Source organism: Apium graveolens, chromosome 6 (assembly GCF_009905375.1).
Source record: "Apium graveolens cultivar Ventura chromosome 6, ASM990537v1, whole genome shotgun sequence".
NCBI lineage: Eukaryota > Viridiplantae > Streptophyta > Magnoliopsida > Apiales > Apiaceae > Apium > Apium graveolens.
The window spans coordinates 39,688,744-39,695,513 of NC_133652.1; the positions used below are offsets into that span (position 1 = coordinate 39,688,744).

Here is a 6,770-nt window from a genome sequence, read left to right on the forward strand (position 1 = left end):
TTAAGTTCCTCAAAATCAGCACTAGTAGGTGCAGCTGCACTTCCCTGTTGCGGATATGATTGCCTTGTAGCATACTGCTGTGGTTGCTGGAATCCAGGTGGGTTAAACTGTTTACTCACTCCTTGCTGATATGGTGGCTGAATAGCATTCTGATTATTCCCCCAGCTGAAATTTGGATGATTTCTGTTGTTAGGATGATAGGTCGCTGGCACAGGCTGCTGTTGTCGCTGATAATTATTCACATACTGAACAGATTCGTTGACAAGAGAACACTGATCCGTAGCATGAGAACCTGCACAAAGCTCACAAACCATAGCTATCTGATTAACTCCATACGTAGCCAGAGAATCAACCTTCATTGATAGCGCTTGGAGCTGGGCTGCAATAGCAGTGGCTACATCAACTTCCAGAATACCTGCTACCTTGCCTGACATCATCCTCTGAGTTGGGTTTTGATGCTCATTTACAGCCATCGTCTCTATAAGATTATACGCCTCAGTATAGCTTTTAGCCCATAAGGCGCCTCCAGCTGCTGCATCAAGCATGGGCCGAGATTGGGCCCCCAAACCATTATAGAAACCAGTGATCACCATCCAATCCGGCATTCCATGATGTGGACATTTTCGCAACATTTCCTTGTAGCGTTCCCAAGCCTCGCACATAGATTCTGTAGGTTGCTGCGCAAACTGAGTAAGAGCACTCCTCATAGCAGCAGTCTTTGCCATCGGATAAAACTTCACCAGAAACTTTTGCGCAAGATCTTGCCACGTAGTGATGGACCCAGCTGGTTCAGAATGTAACCAGTCTTTAGCCTTGTCCCTTAGTGAAAATGGGAAAAGCCTCAACTTGATAGCCTCATCAGTCACGCCATTATACTTAAAAGTACTGCAGATCTCGACAAAATTCCTTATGTGCATGTTGGGGTCTTCAGTTGCCGCTCCTCCAAAAAAAACAGAATTCTGCACCATCTGAATAGTGCCTGGCTTGATTTCAAAGGTGTTAGCTTGAATAGCCGGATGAAGGATGCTTGACTGAATGTCATCAATTTTAGGCCGAGAAAAATCCATAAGAGCTGGATCAGCTTGAACAATACGATCTCCCATGTTTACTGGTTCTTTCTGCTCAGTTCCTGAATCCGAATCCTCAAAATCTAACTTCTCCGGAATATCAAGAACTTCGTCTGTCTCCTCAGCTGTATCTAAAGTCCTCTTGCGAGCACGAGAACGAGTTTGCATAAACGCTTGCTAAAGTACCTAAAACATAACCGAAAAAAATAAGTAACTACTACGTCCTAATCACTGAGTCCTAATGACCAATGATGGTAAGTACATAAACTAAACAAATACGCCGAGTCCCCGGCAGCGGCGCCAAAAACTTGTTAGGGCGAAAACATGCACTAATATTCACGCAAGTATACGCGTTAGCAAGTAATATAGAATACTTTCTAGTTCGTTCCCTCAGAGACTCAGACTAAATTATTGTCTAATTAAACTCACTCACCAATGTATGATTACTTCTCAATGTTAAGATACTAACACTTAAAATTGCTGATTAATATTAACTATAATTAACTACTTAATTAATCACTTAACTAACACTTCAATTTATCAATAATAAAACACTCATGAGATCACAACTTCATTATTACTTCCTTCTATAGCCATTGTTATTTACCCTTAGCATGAGACAGTGATGATATTAATCGAATAACACGAAACTGATAAAAGCCAACTTTCATTGTACTAATACCATTCTACCAAGCATCCACAATTAAGATAGAAGTTGAATAGTCATCAATTATGTTGAGTTCCCATATGTCTACAGAAATTGACAACACAACGATTTAAGCACAAGTTATTCCTTTTGATTACATAGGGCAAATAAAACTGTTAGAGTTACCCACTAATCATGCACAACGTACATGAACCTATGCTAGCATGGCAAGTTCTAAATCTCAAGATCCACCGTCGCTTCACAAGAGATTAACACCCTATCTTATATGTTCGCGACGCACATAAGACGAATACGCACAACCAATACTAGATATCATGCAATCATCACACACTAAAGTATTAAACAATTAACTAAAGAATTCCATAATAAATCCGTTGCAACCCCATGATCACGATTAGCCCATAATAACACTTATCGTCATCATGGGTTCATATGAAATCATGATAAACAAACACAAGAAAATAATAACTAAACTAATTATATTAAAACAGAGTACGTCACAAGAGTAAATAAGTTCAAAGTAAGAAAACTAGCATCCAACGTTACAACGAAACAAGAATCACAAGAATATATGCTTCCTCTTCGTTGCGGTGTGCTAAATCGGTCTTCTTCCTTATCTCATTCGCTCCTTACGTAAAAACACAATCTTCTTCAATCCCCACTTGTGAAAACGTCTCAAATCTACTTATATCATAGTCCCATAAAACTCAGATTACATAGAAGTGGAAACCAAACAGAAGTAGAAGTCCTAAAATAATTTGTCTTTTTTCCCGACCCTGCGCGGCCGCTCAGCATAGCTGAGCGGGCGCTCAGCTTGCTGCGCGGCCGCTCAGCAATGCTGAGCGGGCGCTCAGACCTCTACTGGAAAAATTCTGATTTCGCTCCGTTTCTTCGCCGTAATCTGCCCGTTTCTTTCCTCTCGCAATGGTGAACACATGGCAAGGCTTATTCTTGATGATTCCTCCCCCGAAATGCAACTAAAACCCTGAAATGCATAAACACTAGAAAAACGCATCAAATATACAAAATACTTGATTTCAAGACACCAATTTAAGCCATTTTAAGATGCTCTAAGTGGTATAAAATGCCACTTATCAATTGTCATCATTCATATGGAGTGATTAGTGTGTGCATTAAGCTAAATAACAGACAAAGAGTAAAGTCTGAGTCACTTCAGTACATCTTAGAAATAAGGCATAACTAAAATTTTGCTAAAGAGCTGTCATTGTCCTGAAACCTACTGATGAATGAGTTCATGCTTGAGTCCACCTCAACTGTTTTGTGCTAATTTTATGGATCTTTTGAAATTCTATTTTACAGTGGCTTCTCAGTGTAAGTGAGTCACGACTGTTTATCAGAATTTATGCTATTATCAGAGTATTTCTCCAGTAATCATAGAGTGTGAAAAGTCACCAAGAAAATATTTTGCTTTTTTAATGCATATTTACTTAATACCAGCAATGCACTTGGGTCGTCCCTTCCACATTTTTACTCTAGATCTCAAAGGAGTACCTGCTTTTATTCTTTGATCTTTTTGCTTTTTCTTTTGATAAGTGAGGTTTATCAGCACTTAGTACATTCAGCAATTTTACTAGTATCAGAACTTAATAGATGAGTAGCATTATTCTAATTTGTGACTTAGTAATAAGATATACAAAGTAAACTTAACTAAGCTCAATTATCAGAATTTGCTAGTATCATAAGATTTCCACTGAAATAATTACTTCTTACATGGAATCATTTGTTTATTGAAGACTACTAGGTCAGTATCTAGCACAGTTGTCCTCATAGGATTGAATAGGTACTTGAACAGACATATCACTTATCAGAGTTTAGAAACATATATCAGACAATAGTCAGTACTTAAAGACATTTATCAATTAAGCACAGAATACATAATGAGATTAATTCTGTAAATACTGAGCATAAAGTCTGATAACACTGAACAAGACTAAGCAGATTTAGAGAAAGAACCTGAAACCATTCCAAGTTCATTTACCAATCTTGTAAAAGTAGCTTCACACAGTGGTTTTGTGAAGATATCTGCTAGTTGTTGATCTGTGGGAACAAAATGCAATTCCACTGTACCTTTATCCACATGTTCCCTGATGAAGTGGTACCTGATGCTGATGTGCTTTGTCATAGAGTGTTGAACTGGATTACCTGTCATAGCAATAGCACTTTGATTATCACAGTAAATAGGGATTTTGAAATATGTTAACCCATAATCCAGTAACTGATTCTTCATCCAAAGAATCTGTGCACAACAGCTTCCTGCAGCAATATACTCTGCTTCTGCAGTTGATGTGGAAATTGACTTTTGTTTCTTGCTGTACCAAGAAACCAAACTGCCTCCAAGAAATTGACAGCTTCCACTTGTGCTTTTCCTGTCAATTTTGCAACCTGCAAAATCTGCATCTGAGTAACCTATTAGTTTAAAATCTGATTCTCTAGGATACCATAATCCCAGAGCAGCTGTTCCTTTAAGATACTTAAAGATTCTTTTTACAGCTGTTAAGTGAGGTTCTCTTGGATCTGCTTGAAATCTTGCACAAAGACAGGTAGCATACATGATATCAGGTCTATTAGCAGTTAGATAGAGTAGAGAGCCAATCATACCTCTGTAGTCAGTAATATCTACTGATTTACCGGTATCCTTATCCAGTTTTGTTGCAGTGGCCATTGGAGTGGATGCACTTGAACAATCTTGCATTCCAAATTTCTTCAGCAAGTTTCTGGTGTACTTGGTTTGACAAATAAAAGTCCCTTCCTCATTCTGCTTGACTTGAAGGCCCAGAAAATAGCTAAGTTCCCCCATCATACTCATCTGATATCTTGACTACATTAGTTTGGCAAACGTTTTGCAAAGTTTGTCATTTGTAGATCCAAAAATGATATCATCAACATAAATCTGGACCAGAAGTAAGTCCTTTCCATGGTTGAGGTAGAACAGTGTTTTGTCTATTATCCCTCTGTTGAATCCACTTTCCAGAAGAAACTGAGCTAAAGTCTCATACCATGCTCTAGGAGCTTGCTTAAGTCCATAAAGTGCTTTATCAAGCCTGTAGACATAATCTGGATGTTTGGTATCTACAAAACCTGGAGGTTGTTCAACATATACCTCCTCCTCCAATTCTCCATTGAGAAAACCACTTTTCACATCCATTTGAAAGACAGTAAACTTTTTGTGAGCAGCATAAGCCAAGAATATCCTTATGGCTTCTATCCTAGCAACTGGTGCAAATGTTTCATCATAATCAATTCCCTCTTGTTGAGAATATCCTTTTACAACCAGCCTTGCCTTATTCCTTGTAATTATGCCATCACTGTCAGTTTTGTTTCTGAATACCCACTTTGTACCAATAACAGATCTATTCTTTGGTCTTGGCACTAGGGTCCAGACTTTGTTTCTTTCAAATTCATTCAACTCTTCCTGCATTGCTTGCACCCAATCAGCATCTTGAAGAGCTTCTTCTACTTTCTTTGGCTCAGTCTGAGAGATAAAAGAATTGTAAAGACATTCATTTGAAGTACCTGTTCTAGTTCTGACACCTGCATCAGGATTTCCAATTATCAAATCAGGTGTATGTGATTTTGTCCACTTCCTTGCAGATGGAAGGTTTTCTCTAGAACTGGATGCTCCCCCATGATCCATGCTATCTTCATTTTCATTTTCTGATGCTCCCCCTGAAACTATGCTCTCTGAGTTGGAGTCTTTAGTATTTAAATTTTCAGCACTATCAGAACTTGGCTTATCAGAACTTGACGAATCAGAATTTGAAGAGCCAGATGTATGTTCTGATGTTTCTTGAGCTGTGGTAGGATCTTGACTATGCTCCCCCTGCATCGGTGCATCTTCCCTTGGCGTAGCCACCACAGTTTCAATAACATCAGAGTTTATTCCAATAGAGTTTACAGTATCAGGACTTAGACTTTCAGGATTTTCAGTATCAGAATTTGAGTCTTCATTTTCAAATCTCAGCTGATCATGGTCAATGAAATCTTCAAGACCAGTAATCTTCTTGTCATCAAAAGAGACATTGATAGATTCCATGACTACTTTTGTTCTCAAATTATAGACTCTGAAGGCTTTTGTGGAAAGTGGATATCCAACAAAGATTCCTTCATCAGCTTTTAGATCAAACTTTGATAGCTGTTCAGTATGAGTCTTGAGAACAAAACACTTGCATCCAAATACATGAAAGTATTTCAGATTTGGCTTCTTTTTCTTCACCATCTCATATGGTGTTTTTCCATGCTTGTTAATGAGTGTTACATTTTGAGTAAAACAAGCAGTCTGCACAGCTTCAGCCCAGAAATAGGTTGGAAGCTTTGCTTCTTCAAGCATTGTACGTGCAGCTTCAATGAGAGTTCTATTCTTCCTTTCAACAACTCCATTTTGCTGTGGAGTTCCAGGAGCAGAAAATTCCTGCTTTATTCCATGGCTTTTGCAAAACTCTTCCATTATCAAATTCTTGAACTCAGTGCCATTATCACTCCTTAAAACTTTCACAGAATCTTTGACCATTTTATCCAGATGTTTGACATGATCAATCAAGATTGATGCAGTTTCACTTTTTGTATGCAAGAAATACACCCATGTGTATCTGGTGAACTCATCCACTATGACCAACGCATACTTCTTCTTTGCAATAGACATGACATTTACTGGACCAAATAAATCAACATGTAGTAGATGATAAGGCTCAAGAATTGATGATTCAGTCTTGCTCTTGAATGAAGATTTTCTTTGTTTGGCTTTCTGACATGAATCACAAAGACCATCAGGAGCAAATACTGTGTTTGGCAATCCTCTCACAAGATCTTTCTTGACCAGTTCATTTATATTGTTGAAATTTAAATGAGAAAGTTTCTTATGCCAAATCCAGCTTTCTTCAATTGATGCTCTACTCATCAGACAGATTGCAGAACCATCAGTACTTGTTGAAAGCTTAGCTTCATAAATATTACCACGCCTGTATCCTTTCAGAACAACTTTGCCTTTAGATTTACTCACAATTTCACAGTGTTCTTCA

The 6,770-nt window shown here is 38.2% G+C and overlaps 1 non-coding gene across 1 annotated transcript; it reads left to right on the forward strand.

Moving 5' to 3' along the window:
- Positions 1-603: 603 nt before the first annotated feature.
- On the forward strand, positions 604-710 carry LOC141669625 (small nucleolar RNA R71). Its single transcript, XR_012553893.1, has one exon. It is a non-coding gene; the product is annotated as a small nucleolar RNA R71 (small nucleolar RNA).
- Positions 711-6,770: the final 6,060 nt, after the last annotated feature.